This window comes from Hylobates moloch, unplaced genomic scaffold, assembly GCF_009828535.3.
Source record: "Hylobates moloch isolate HMO894 unplaced genomic scaffold, HMol_V3 SCAFFOLD_9, whole genome shotgun sequence".
Classification (NCBI taxonomy): domain Eukaryota; kingdom Metazoa; phylum Chordata; class Mammalia; order Primates; family Hylobatidae; genus Hylobates; species Hylobates moloch.
The window spans coordinates 71227370-71241277 of NW_026652284.1; the positions used below are offsets into that span (position 1 = coordinate 71227370).

At 39.1% G+C, this 13908-nt stretch overlaps 1 protein-coding gene across 1 annotated transcript in view; it reads left to right on the forward strand.

Annotated features, from left to right (window-relative positions):
• LRRC69 (leucine rich repeat containing 69) overlaps positions 1-13908 on the forward strand; it is a 131872-nt gene that overhangs the window by 2681 nt on the left and 115283 nt on the right. The gene's annotated exons all lie outside the window — the stretch shown is intronic.

Here is a 13908-nt window from a genome sequence, read left to right on the forward strand (position 1 = left end):
TTTCACACAATTGTTAATATAGTGCCTTCTTGGTACAGGTTCTTATGAAGTAGCTGAAGGACTAGATCAGTTGATTTTCTGAGAATTTATTTGGTGATTTCATGCTTTTTTTTTTAAACTTTTATTGAACAGATGAAACTTTTTCTCTGCCTGTTCTGTTATCACAAACATTGATTGTTTCCTCCTGTCTTAAGTCTTTATCTTAGAGCTCATGAGGTTTTAATTCTTAACACATGGGTCTTTTAACCCACCATTGTTCTCTCCCGCTTAAGGTCTTGGAACTACCATTCAGAATTGAATGTTTCACCCAACCTGCTTTACCCAGCTTCCTTGTCTTTCTAGTCTCAGTTTACATATTAATAGCACCTACTGAGACAACCCTCCTCAGACTCCTCCCAATCATGTTTCTTTCTAACACCTACACACTTGTAATCACTTACTTGAATTTAGTTGTTTTTCATCTATTTTTTTCCATGGTGTGTTAAGTGCTTAGAAACAAGAATTTCTTGTTCACTGATCTTAAAATACCTAGCACATTGCCTGGCCTGTCCGCATTGCGTGCTTAAAAAATGTTTGTTGATAGTCTTAGAATTTATCAGTTGAGAGGATAGGATATGAGTAAGAAGTTGCATTAGGTTAACAGACTGCTGGGAATAGAGAGATGGATATGATTTAGAATTGTGCTTGCTCACAAAAGGCTTGCTTTTTAATTTACCTTGCCCTTGGATGAATTCTTCAAGTCTTTTGGTCAGTTGAAGGGAGAAAGGGAACCCAAGAGAGCTTTCATTTTTCTTAACTTCCAATAGTAATGTTTCAGCTAATTTACCTTCACATACCAATTAGGGTAATGTCTGATTTTAATAAATCTACACAAATATAAGAATCCTATAAAATAAGTGTACAGTTCAAAAAAATTAAAACCTTTGTTAATATACTGACCATGAAGAAGTTTTATAGTTGTCTTATTTCAGTATAATCAGGATGACTAGTATGACATACTGAAACAAATCGCTGCCTTTCTATAAGGCTGCTGAATTTTTATTTCTGTGAATAGGGATGATATATAATCTAGCTCTTTTTTGTCACTCTTGTATTCACAAAAAAGTCTTATTTATTGTTTATAATTTTAACCAAATTAGCATTAACATGGGGATCAATAACCTCAGTGCATGAGTTGATGAACAAAAAAAAGACCTCACTTTAAAAAGTAAATTACATGAGTTTTTTAAATTTTTCATTTCATTTTATTTCTTAATTTTCTATTTTAGATTTAAAGGGTGCATGTGCAGGTTTGTTACATGGGTATATTTTATAATGCTGGAATGTGTGTTTTTATGGAACCTGTCACCTAAATAGTGAACATTGTACCCAATAGGTAGTTTATTAACCTCCCCCACCCTTTTGGAGTCCCCACTGTCTGTTATTTCCATCTTTATGTCCACGTGTATCCATTGTTTAGCTCTCACTTTATAAGCGAGAACATGTGGTATTTGATTTTCTGTTTCTGTGTTAATTCACTTAGATAATGGCTTCTAGCTACATCCATGTTGCTGCAAAGGACATGATTTCATTCTTTTTTATAGCTGCATAGTACTCCATGTTGTCTATGTACCACATTTTCTTTAATCTACCAGTGATAGGCACTCAGGTTGATTCCATGACTTTGCTGTTGTGAATAGTGCTTTGATAAACATGAGTGTAGATGTTTTTTTGATAGAATGATTTCTTTTCCTTTGAGTAGATAACCACTAGTGGGATTGCTGGATTGAATGGTAGTTACATCTTTAGTTCTTTGGGAAATCTCCGTGCTGTTTTCCGCAGGGGTTGAACTAATTTACATTCCCACCAACAATGTATAAGTGTTCCCTTTTCTCCATATCTTTGGCAATTTCTGTTAATTTTTGGCTTTTTAATAATACCCATTCTGACTGGTGTGAGATGGTATCTCATTGTAGTTTTAATTTGCAGTTAAGTAAGGGTTTTTTTCACTTTGCCAAATCCTTATGGAAAAATTGCTGTTTTTGAGTCAGGCATTTCCCCTACCCCCCACCCACCCCTACTCTTGTGACTGACATTGGAAAGGCCTTAATATACCTAGATCAGAGATTTTCATCAGTGGCACTATTAACATTTTGAATTGGATAATTCTTTGTTGTGGCATTGTAAGATGTTTAGCAGCGGCATCTCCTTTCTAAGTACCTGTATCCCCTTCCAAAGTTGTAAGAACAAAAAATGTCTCCCTGGGAACAAAATTGCCCCCAGTTGAGAACCACTTACTAAATCATAAGTTTTATTGCTAATGAGGTTGGAAAGTTCTAAAGAAAACCATTTAGATCACAAATTGGACACATTAGGCAGTTAGTCATCTACTTTACATGACTTTAGCAACTGCCTAATGCCAAACTTACATGAATCCCCTTTGAAAAAGCTGAATGGACCTTAACTTTTTTTCCTGTCTCTTAACCACTAAAATGTGTTTATTTGGCATTTGGGATTACTAGTGGTAGCATTCAGGATAGACTAAGTTGTGCTATGGTAACAACTCAAAAATCTTAGAGTCACATAGCAACATGGGAGTGTTTCTTGTATTGTTACATTTTGCAAGTTGGCCGAGGGCCCTGCTCCATAATTTTGTACTGTAGGACCCAAACTATTCAAGCTGTCACCATCTTAAACTTTATTAGAAGAGAGCATTCTGGAGGATCTCCCTCCAGCAAGTAAATTCTGTGGCTTAGAAGAAACATCTCATTTCCATTCATTGTCGGAATTAGTCACATGGCTTCACCTAAGTAGGAAAGTGCCTAGAAGTGCAGTCCTACCCTGTGTCCTGAAGGCAGGGAGCTGGAATATTTGGTGAACATTACTAAGCATTATTACATGTACTGGAAATCGTGGTCTTTGGGTTCAGACTTATCATTTCAGTCTTGACCCTGGCGCTTATTGACTAACCTTTCAGAGCTCCTGTTTACTTATGTAAAATAGGAATAATAATGTTTTCCTAGTAGGAGAACTATAAAGATAAGTAGGAATGTTTAGATAATATATATAGCATGTTCTATATAATTTATGGTATTTATGAGAATAATTATTATTTTACAGGTTGGTTTTTGGTGTATTGTATGCCACCTAAATGGGAGGCAGAAATGTGATAGGCTACTAATCTCTTTTGGAAAAGTGGGATTGTCAAGGTGATTTATAAAGCAGAGCCTTGGAATGCTAGAATGAGAGGCCGTTTCACTGTTGCTCTTAGAATTAAGCATGTAGGAATTTAGCACGTAGTAACTTGTAGGACATTATGAGACCATTATGAGACCAAGAAAGTATCTGATATAATAAGGTAAACATTCTAATAGTATTTCTGTTTTGCTTTCTACTGAATATCTCAAACTTTGATATTTATATTCTGTTTAGGATTTAGCTGTCAAGATTCTTGATTGACATAGAGGTTGTCAGGTTTGGTTTTGATATTCTTAAACTCTTTTGGTATTGTGGGTGAATTAATGTGAATTAAGAAAACACCTTTCCTAAGCTCCACAAAGAATATTCAAGTGCTTTAAAGAACTATTTTGTGTATGTTGTAATATATTTACAAAGCTTGTTTTAATTATTGCTAACGAATGACACCCTTTGCACATGGACCTATTTATTTAAACTTGTAATTTTGAATATATATATATATATTTGTTTTGTTTTGTTTTGTTTTCTTTCTTCCTGTCCTCCCCCTGACTCAAAACAGTCTGGATTTGATCTCTACCATGTCACTGAAACTGCTTCTAAGAGTAGTACCAGGAACTGCTAACTTATCCTTAACTTACTGGAAATCTCTGCTGCCTTTAGCACTGTGGACTACACCCTCCTTGAAATTATCTTTTTTCCATAATACTACTTGTGATGTTTGAAATTGAGTGTCAACTTGATTGGATTGAAGGATGCAAAGTATTGTTCCTAGGTGTGTCTCTGAGGGTGTTGCCAAAGAAGATTAACATTTGAGTCAGTGGACTGGGAGAGACAGACCCACCCTCAATCTGGGTGGGCACAATCTAATCAGCTGCCAGCATGGCTAGAATAAAGCAGGCAGAAGAAAGTGGAATGAGCAGACTTGCTGAGTCTTCTGGCCTTCATCTTTCTCCTGTGCTGGATGCTTCCTGCCCTCGAACATCAGACTTCATTGAGCATTGGGACTCTTGGACTTACCCTAGTGATTTGCCAGGGGCTCTTGGGCCTTCAGCTAAAAACTGAAGGCTGCACTGTTGGCTTCCCTACTTTTGAGGTTTTGGGACTCGGATTGGCTTCCCTACTCCTCACCTTGCAGATGGCCTATTGTGGGACTTCACCTTATAATGGTGTGAGTCAATACTCCTTAATAAACTCCCCTTCATATATATATATCTATCCTATTGGTTCTGCCCCTCTAGGGAACCCTGACTAATATACCACTCTTTGCTAAATGGTTCCTCCTCCTTAGGTGCTATTCTGTTCTGAGCCTCTTCCCCTGACTGTCCTTTAGGATGTTATCCTTGACCCTCTTTTTCACACTTACGTCAGAGCTTCCAAACTGCTGGACTGAATGTGGCTCAGAGACATACTTTGTTAGACCTGTGTAGTGATTTAAAGAAAAAAAAAAAAAAAAGATGTGAGGTAGTTGGTAGCATTTAAGGGGAGATTTCACCAAAAATTCGTATTTCCAGCTTCTTAAAAAAAGTTAGAAGGGCTGTGTCTACACTGAGCCAGGATTTCCTTGTGGCAGCACTCAGCAAGAAGTGAGCAGTGGCTGGAGGTTTCAAACAGGGTTTCACCCACCACCATCTCCACCTGGTCTGCTAACTTAAATTTCTTATGTCAGTCAAAAATGCCTAGTTCCAGCTGGGCATGGTGGCTCACGCCTGTAATCCTAGCACTTTGGGAGGCAAAGCCAGTGGGTCATCTGAGGTCAGTAGTTCGAGACCAGCCTGGCCAACATGGAGAAATCCTGTCTCTACTAAAAATACAAAATTAGCCGGGCCTGGTGGTGCATGCCTGTAATCCCAGCTACTCGGGAGGCTGAGGCAGGAAAATCGCTTGAATTCAGGAGGCAGAGGTTGCATGCAGTAAGCAGAGATTACACTGCAGCCTGGGGGACAGAGCAAGACTGCCTCAAAGAAAAAAAAAAGAAAAGCAAGCCTAGTTTCCAAGCCAAAATCTTGGCATTATCTTATCCTCCTTTTTGGTTTATTCCCTACTTTATTAGACTTTGTAGATGTTTAGCTATCTTACTGGTCTTAGTTTATCTCAGTGTTCTATTTTGTAATCTATTCATTGCTACTTTTTGTTTTGATTGGCTACTTCTGTTTTCTGTGTTTAATACTTGGTAAAGCTTCCCCAAAATATAAAAATATGTATGTGTATTTGTGTATGTGATTTTAAGTAGAATATTGAGAGATTCCTCTAGCCTAGTGGTAATTAAATGCTGGTCTGTAAACTGATCCCATTGGCAACATAACAACATTTAGTATAAGATAGTGAGATTTTCATAAAGCAAATTTAATCAATTTAAGAAACATATGTATATGTCATCCTCTTTCAACAGAAGGGTTTAAAATGTCCTTACTTTTATGAATTTATGGTGGCAGTAGTTGAGAGTGAATAAAAGAAAAGTCCTTACTTGACAAAATTAAGACTTTGTAACTGTATTTCTTACAAATCTCTTTCTGTTTTAAAGTCTGTGAACCAGTAATTTATTTCCAGCCATGTAGCCAGTTTAAGCATCTCTTGTATAACATCTTCAATGGATCTTTATTTAGCCCCTCATTTGAACTTCTCTAACAAGAGTGTACTCAGATATCTAAGCAATAAGTTGAAGTAGTGATGGATAAAGAAGAGTATAGTGGCAAGAAAGTGGCATCAGGGAGACATCTTTGGCACAGTGGGCACATGTTAGCACCTTAGATCAGCCTCGGGTAGTGCTTGCACACTTGAGATTTGTTAACAGAAAGTGGAACTCTTAATTTAAATGTGTATATGAGATTGTACAAAAGCAAACCACTACCTTTTACTGAGCTCTTACTGTGTGCCAGGCCGTGTGCTAAATGCTTTAAATATCTGGCTTACTTATGCCTCACGGAAAGCAGGGGTTGCTATTTTCATCCCTATTTTTTAGAGAATGAAAATGAGACTTGAAGAGGTTGAGAATGAATAACTTGCTTAAGCTACATAGCCAGTAAGTGACTCTAGAAGGTAGGCTAGAGAATCCAAAGGCTAGTCACATAGCTAGTAAGTGACTCTAGAAGGTAGGCTTTGAGAATCCTAAGCCCTTTAAATCAAACCTTCCATTTCCATATTTAAAAAGAAAACTAACCAAGAGAAACCCAGTACCCTTCCTTATTACAGGACAGAATTTCTACAGCAGTTTTCAAGTACATGAAGCATCTGATCATGTTTGAAACTTTTACCCCAAGTCTCAGACCACATTTTAAATCACAAAATAAGCTTGCCAAAACAAATGAAGTAAGTGCATTGGTTTCTGCCATAACCTGTGTTTATCAACTGTTTTTCATGCATTTTTCCAACTTCCAAAATTTTTAATTTGTCATGGGCTCTTGTCGTATTAAGAATTAGCTATATTATTTTGTATTATAGAGTGTTAAGAAATGAAACAACTCTTCTCTGTTAATAAAATTAATGATTGTTTCAACTTTAGGGTCCTTGAGTTCCTAGGATGCTATATATTTTAGCATTCTTACAGCACTTTATACTTCCAGAATAGTTTGTAATCATTAGTTAGCTGTTTCCCACACAATCTCTGTGGAACAGATTGGCATTCTTTCTTGTTATTTTACTGATGAGAAGAGAGATAGATACAGGCAATTTGACTGACTTTCTAAATTTACACAATAAGTCAGTAACCGTCTGGATTAACATTCAACTTTAGATTCCTAGTTTTTTGTTGAGTTCACAGGCTGATGCTGTCTCAAAAAGCTGGTGATTTTTTCAATTTGCCTGCCAAATGGATTGATTTCGGGTTGCTGGGAAAGCTCTAGATTCTGACATTCCATGAGGCTAGCCTATACGGCACAGAGATCAGCAACCCTTTCATTTTCAGCTGGTGTCCATAAGGAGTGTGTTTAAGATGGTGAAAACTGAAAAGTCTGAAAGAGCAAACTCCACCTCTTTTTCTGAATCTGTCTTTCCTAGATTCTCATTGTCTTAATAAACCTAGACCTGTGTCACAGCTGTACCCTGCTAAATATTACACAACTCTCATCTCTCCACATCCTAAATTGTGGCTTATCTAATGCTCCTACAAAGAGACCAGATTCTAGTCACAGTCTTACCCAGGTTATACCTATCACTTTATCTCCATCACCTGGAATAGTACAGAAGCCATCCCTGCCTCTGGTCTTACTCCCTTAAACCGTTCTTTTATGCTACTAAAGTGAACTGCCACAAATGCAAATCTCACTACCACTTTCCTGTATCGTTTATCTTTTTGATTTTTATTTTTTGTATATTCTGATGTTTTGACATCTTAAAAAACCTTTCTGGCTGAGGAGGGGCTGCTCCTACTGGGGTTAGTTGGTTCTTAGAGATAGCAAAGGGCAGGTGCAGCCAGGAGCATGGCTTTGATATGCAAACTAACCAGTCCTAAGCCAGACCTCCTCTGTCTGACCCATACACCCCAGGAGACAATATTCCTTTGCTTTAATCATCCTAGGGCCAGGTACCAGACCACTGGGAACCACCTCTAAATCCCAAAACCCACAGAATTATTCACACTGGCCAGTCCTAAACTGTTTACCCTTTCCTGCTTTGTATTTTCCACAAGAACTCCAATAAAGGCTCTGGCCTAGACTTTTTTTTTTTTTTTTTTCAGACAGAGTCTTGCTCTGTCACCCAGGCTGGAGTGCAGTGGTGTGATCTCGGCTCACTGCAAGCTCTGCCTTCTGGGTTCATGCCATTCTCCTGCCTCAGCCTCCCGAGTAGCTGGGACTATGGGCGCCTGCCACCACGTCTGGCTAATTTTTTTGTATTTTTAGTAGAGGCGGGGTTTCACCATGTTAGCCAGGATGGTCTCGATCTCCTGACCTCGTGATCTGCCCGCCTTGGCCTCCCAAAGTGCCAGGATTACAGGTGTGAGCCACCGTGCCTAGCCCTCTGGCCTAGACTTTCTACCCTTGCTACTCTCTTCTACCTCCTGACAGTCCCCAGTCCTTTCCCATGTGGCCCTGCCTTCTGTTTCTAGGGATTCGAGTATAAATTTCCTTCATAACAATCACTTCTTAATCACTCGATTAAAACAAATTCTGGGTATATTTTAATATACTTTCTAACCTAATCCTTATGATGGCTTCCTATTCCCATAGGATGAAGTCTCCTTATTACGGCATTTAAAAGAGGTCTTTCATGACAGGTCCTATTTACTCCTCCAGAGTCACCTCCCATCACTCCTTTCTTTAGATATATGCACTAGAATCAATTGTTTATACTCTCCATGGTCCTGTGTATTTCATGCCCCTGAACCTTTTCTTCATGCTTTTATTTAAATGCTTTTCCACTTCACATTTACTTCATCATCTGGTTAGCTCTTTTTAATCCATTATGACTGGACCCAGCAGTCAATAGCAGGAAATCTTCCTTGAACCAACTGATCAGACTCTTTGCCACTTTGTGTACCGTCACTTCTGCTAGATCTTCTCTTTTGGCTTCTCTGCATTTTAGGGAAGGCATAACACTGGGCACAAAAGTAACAACCCTATATAGAGGGCTTAACCAGCTCCCATAGTTATATAAGGTCAAATTCCTGTAATAAAACCCATGTTCTATACAATTCCTAATGGTTTGTATTGTTATTATTTTTTATTAAATCTTGATGTACAATTTGCTGCTACTAAGCCATGTAGTAGGAGCTTTGGAACCGAGCTTGAGTGTAAGTTAGAAGGGCCTTGAGGAGACTGTTAACAGGAGCCTAATGTCACTTCAGGAAGCTATTGGTGAAGGTTTAAACAAGGTGAGAGATATTATTGGAAGCTGGAAGAAAGGTGACCTTGTGACATAGTAGCAGAAATTTTAGCAATGCTGGAAATTTATTTTCCATGAAACAGTGGAAAATAAGTATAGCTCAACTGGATGATCTCACTAAAGAGATTTCTAGGCAATGTCAAAGGTGCTATCTGGATTCTTCTAGCCCCTATAGCAAAAGACAAAAGGAGAAAGGCATGCAAGATAAAAAAATTGTTCGATATAAAGGAGCCACAACTTGTTGGGTTTGAAAAATACTTTTTTTCATTCCTAACCTCTCCAGACAGTGAATGATGCCAAAATTAAGCAATCTGTTCCAGACAGAGCCAATCCAGGGAACTCTCAGTAAAATGATGAAGATGAAAAGGCATGGCTATAAAAGGCTTTGTTAAGAACAGGAAGGTTAAATACGCTGTCTTACCAACAAACAATAGGGCCCCTAAAAATCTTAAGGATAATGTCTCACGGCAGTTTCACGTGGGAACCCGAGATAGAGGTGGGCCATCCGAAAGAGATTTGTGGGTGTGGTTTTTGTCTGATGGAGTGAATTATAAACTGTTTTAAAAGAAACCCATGAAGTTTTTAAAGGATTTGCATCAGGTTGGATTGAGAAGGACAATAAAATGAAAAGATAAACCTTCATGCACTGTTAGTTGGAGTGTAAAATGGTGCAGCCACTATGGAAAAGTCTGGCAGTGCCTCAAAAGACTAAACATAGAGGTACTGTATGACCCAACATATTCCACCCCTAAGTATATACCCAAGAGAATGAAAACATGTCCACATAAAAAATTGTACACAGATGGTGTTTATAGCAGCATTATTTGTAATAACCAAAAAGTAGAAACAATGCAAATGCCCATCAGCTGATGAGTGGAAATGTGAACTGTGATGTATTCATACAATGGAATATTATTTGACAATAAAAATAAATGGAGTGCCAGTACATGCTGTAACATGGATAAGCCTTTGTATTAGTCTGTTTTGGCAGTTCTATAAAGAAATACCTGAGACTGGGTAATTTATAAATAAAAGGGGTTTAATTGGCTCAGAGTTCTGCAGGTTGTAAAGTAAGTGTAGCAGCTTCTGCTTCTGCGGAGGCCTCAGGAAGCTTCCAGTCATGGTGTAAGGCAAAAGTGGAGCAAGGCACATTTCACATGGCTGGAGCAGGAGGGAGTCAGGGGAGGTGCCACCACTTTTAAACAAACAGATCTCACAATAACTCACTATCATGAGGACAGTACCAAGAGGGAAATCTGCCCCCATGATCCAATCACCTCTCAACAGGTCCCACCTCCAACACTGGGGATTACAATTTGATATGAGATTTGGGTGGGGACACATATCCAAAGCATCTCAGCCTTGAAAACATGCTAAGTAAAGTAAGCCTGTCACAAAAGTCCACATATTATATAAATTCATCTATATAAAATCCCTAGAATAGGCAAATCTATACAGATAAGTAGATTTGTATTTGCCTAGGGTTGGGGTGGATGGGAGGAATGGAAAGTGACTGTTAAAGGCTTCAGACTTTCTTTTGGGGATGATGAAAATATTCGAAAATGGATTATGGTGGTAGTTACACAAGTTGGTGAATATCCTAAGGACCATCGACTTGTATACTTTAAATGATGAATTAATGGTATGTGAGTTTTATCTCAATAAGGCTGTTATCAAAAAAGAATTAAAATAAGAGGCCCTTGGCACCTTGAACTTCTATGGGCGGGAAGCAGACTGAGGAAACTACTTGGCAAACATGGGCTACATTTTATGGAAAAGGAAAGAAATTCAAGAGGATGGAATCAAGAGCCCAAACAGGGGAACCAAAAGCTAATCCCAGGCAGTACATGTGGGCGGGGTGCAGTGGCTCACTCCTGTAATCCCAGCACTTTGGGAGGCTGAGGCGTGTGGATCACTTGAGGTCAGGAGTTCAAGACCAGCCTGGCCAACATGGCGAAAGCTTGTCTCTACTAAAAATACAAAAATTAGCCAGGCATGGCGGCACATTCCTGTAATCTCAGCTACTCGGGAGGCTGAGGCAGGAGAATTGCTTGAACCCAGGAGGGAGAGGTTGCAGTGAGCTGAGATTGTGCCACTGCACTCCAGCCTGGGTGAAAGAGTAAGACTCCATCTCAAAAACAAAAAACAAAAAAAATGACAACCTTGTGCCTCATTTGATTTCAGAATTGCTATGAACCTGTGGCTACTTTGTTCCTCTGATTTTTCCTTCTTTTTTTGAATGGGACTAACTATTGCCTGCCCTTTATTTTTCCTATGTTGTATTCTAGGTATGTGTGGACAGATAACTTGTCTCTTTAGTTGATAGGTCTTCAGGTCAAGATGAACTGCACTCAAGCTGAACGAAAGGAACTGCCTCAGAGGAGCTTCATCTACCTTTGTACCTAACTTAAATGACAAGATCTTTGAACCTGATGTTCTAAATAGATGAAACTTTTGGGGAAGGGGACTTTGCAGGAAGAGTGTCTGTTTTGCATATGGGAAGAATGTAAACAGCTCATGGCTACAGGGTGGATTGTGGTGGGTTTTAAAACATGTCCACAAATTTTTGGTCACTTGCCTTCAAGAGGCAGAGTCTAATTTGTCTTCCTTTGAATATGAGCTCGTTTCTGTCACTTGGTTCTAATGAATAAAATGTGGTAGAGGTGATTCTGTATGACTTCTGAAGCAAGGTCATGAAAGTAATACAGCTTCCACTCCACTTTCTCTCTTGGGATGCTCAACCTTCAAACCAAGCCACCATGTTGGGAGGAAGTCCAAGCCACATTGGAGAGGCTACATGTAGAGGCTGACCACCCTAAGGCCCTAGCCAATAAGAAGTATCTACCACCAGATGTGGGTTAGTAAACCTTTAGATGGTTTCTGCAGCAGACTTTGAGCTGCTATAGCTGTCACTAAGAGAACTATAGGAAAGCCCTGCCCAGATTAAGATTTGTCAATAAAGGCTGGGCGTGGTGGCTCACACTTGTAATCCCAGCACTTTGGGAGGCTGACGCAGGCGGATCACGAGGTCAGGAGACCAAGACCATCCTGGCTAGCACAGTGAAACCCCGTCTCCTAAAAATACAAAAAATTAGCCGGGCATGGTGGTGGGCGCCTGTAGTCCCAGCTACTCGGGAGGCTGAGGCAGGAGAATGGCATGAACCCGGGAGGCAGAGTTTGCAGTGAGCCGAGATTGCACCACTGCACTCTAGCCTGGGTTACAGAGCGAGACTCTGTCTCAAAAAAAAAAAAAAGATTTGTCAATAAAATAAATGTTTTAGGCCATTAAGATGTGTGGTGGTTTGTTTCCCAGTGATAGATAACTGGAACAGGCAGTATGAATAGGACTGATTATATATTGGAAGTAAGGGAGAAGAAAGACTCAAAAATGTTAACCAGGTTTTCTAGGTTCAGCAGATTAACAGAAAGCAGTATCAGATTGTATTGGTTTGTTTACCCACTTAAAGCAGTAACAAATTTCTAGGGTTTGGACAGTGTCATCTGGGATGCTAGCCACCGAATAGTTACTTAAGAGGTGATGATGGTCATGGATTTTTTTTTTTAAACAAAGCCTTGTGATCAGTTTGTTTGGATAGTAACAGCTTTATTATTCTTAGGAAACAAATAATATCAAAGTAAAGAAGACGAAGCATAGGTTTGGAAGAGGGAAGGCAAACAGCAGTGATTAAGAAGCTGAAAAATTATCTTTCTAGCAACTGAAAGTCACTATTGGCATCTCTTGATTTACTGTTATGATATTGATATTCATTATAATCCCTTTAAAAATTTAATGATCCTTTTTAGAATTCTGGCACTTGATTTTACTCTCTTACTGGAAGAGGTCTTGTCTCTAATAGCATTCTCTCAGTGAGGCCTTTCCTGGTCATCCTATTTAAAATTGTAAACTTATCATTTCCCACACTCCCTATTTCTCTTTTCTGCTTAGTTTTTTCCCCTTGGCATCAAATCACCATCTAACATAGTAGATTTACTTATCTGATTGCTTTTCTTCCCCTACTAGAATGGAATTTCCTTGAGAACAGAAATTTGTATCTTTTTCATTCACTCCTGCAACAGTGTTGACTATGTAGTAGGTGCTCAGTAAATATTTGTTGAATAAATAAATAAAGTGATTTCTGAATGCCAAAGGAAGGATTGATTTCTGTTCAGATCACTTTCAGTGCAGAATGTATTTTATAATGTTCAAGTTTTTGGAAATCCACATCTAAGTGTGTCACATGCATGTGTAATCCTAATGCCTCTAAGACTCATCCTATCTGGGTGCTAATGGGGTTGTGATAATAATCAAATGTTACTGGCCACAGCTCCCCTCCCTCTCCTTTTTGTCACCATTTTAATCTTTTATTTGGAAATTTTTAAACATAGGCAGAAATAACAAGACTAATATAATGAATGCTGATATGGTTTGGATTTGTGTTCCCTCCAAAATCTCATGTTCAATTATAATCCCCAGTGTTGGAGACTGGGCCTGGTGGGAGGTGATTGGATCCTGGGGGTGGAGTTCTCATGAATGCATTAGCATCCCCTCAGTGCTGTTCTCCTGCTAGTGAGTGAGTGAGTTATCCTGAGATCTGGTTGTTTAAGTGTGTAGCACCTCCTTCCTGTCTTCCTCCAGCTCTGGCCGTGTGAAGTGCTGGCTCCCCCTTTGCCTTCCACCATTATTGTAGGTTTCCTTAGGGTTCCCCAGAAGCTGAGCAGATGCCAGCAACATGCTTCCTGTATAGCCTGCAGAACTGTGAGCCAATTAAACCTCTTTTCTTTATAAATTACCCAGTCTCAGGTATTTCTTTTTAGCAGTGCGAGAATGGACTAACACAAACCCCTATGTGTCTATTACTCAGTGTTAGTAATTATCAACATTTTGTCAATCTTGTTTGATCAGTTTCTTCCACC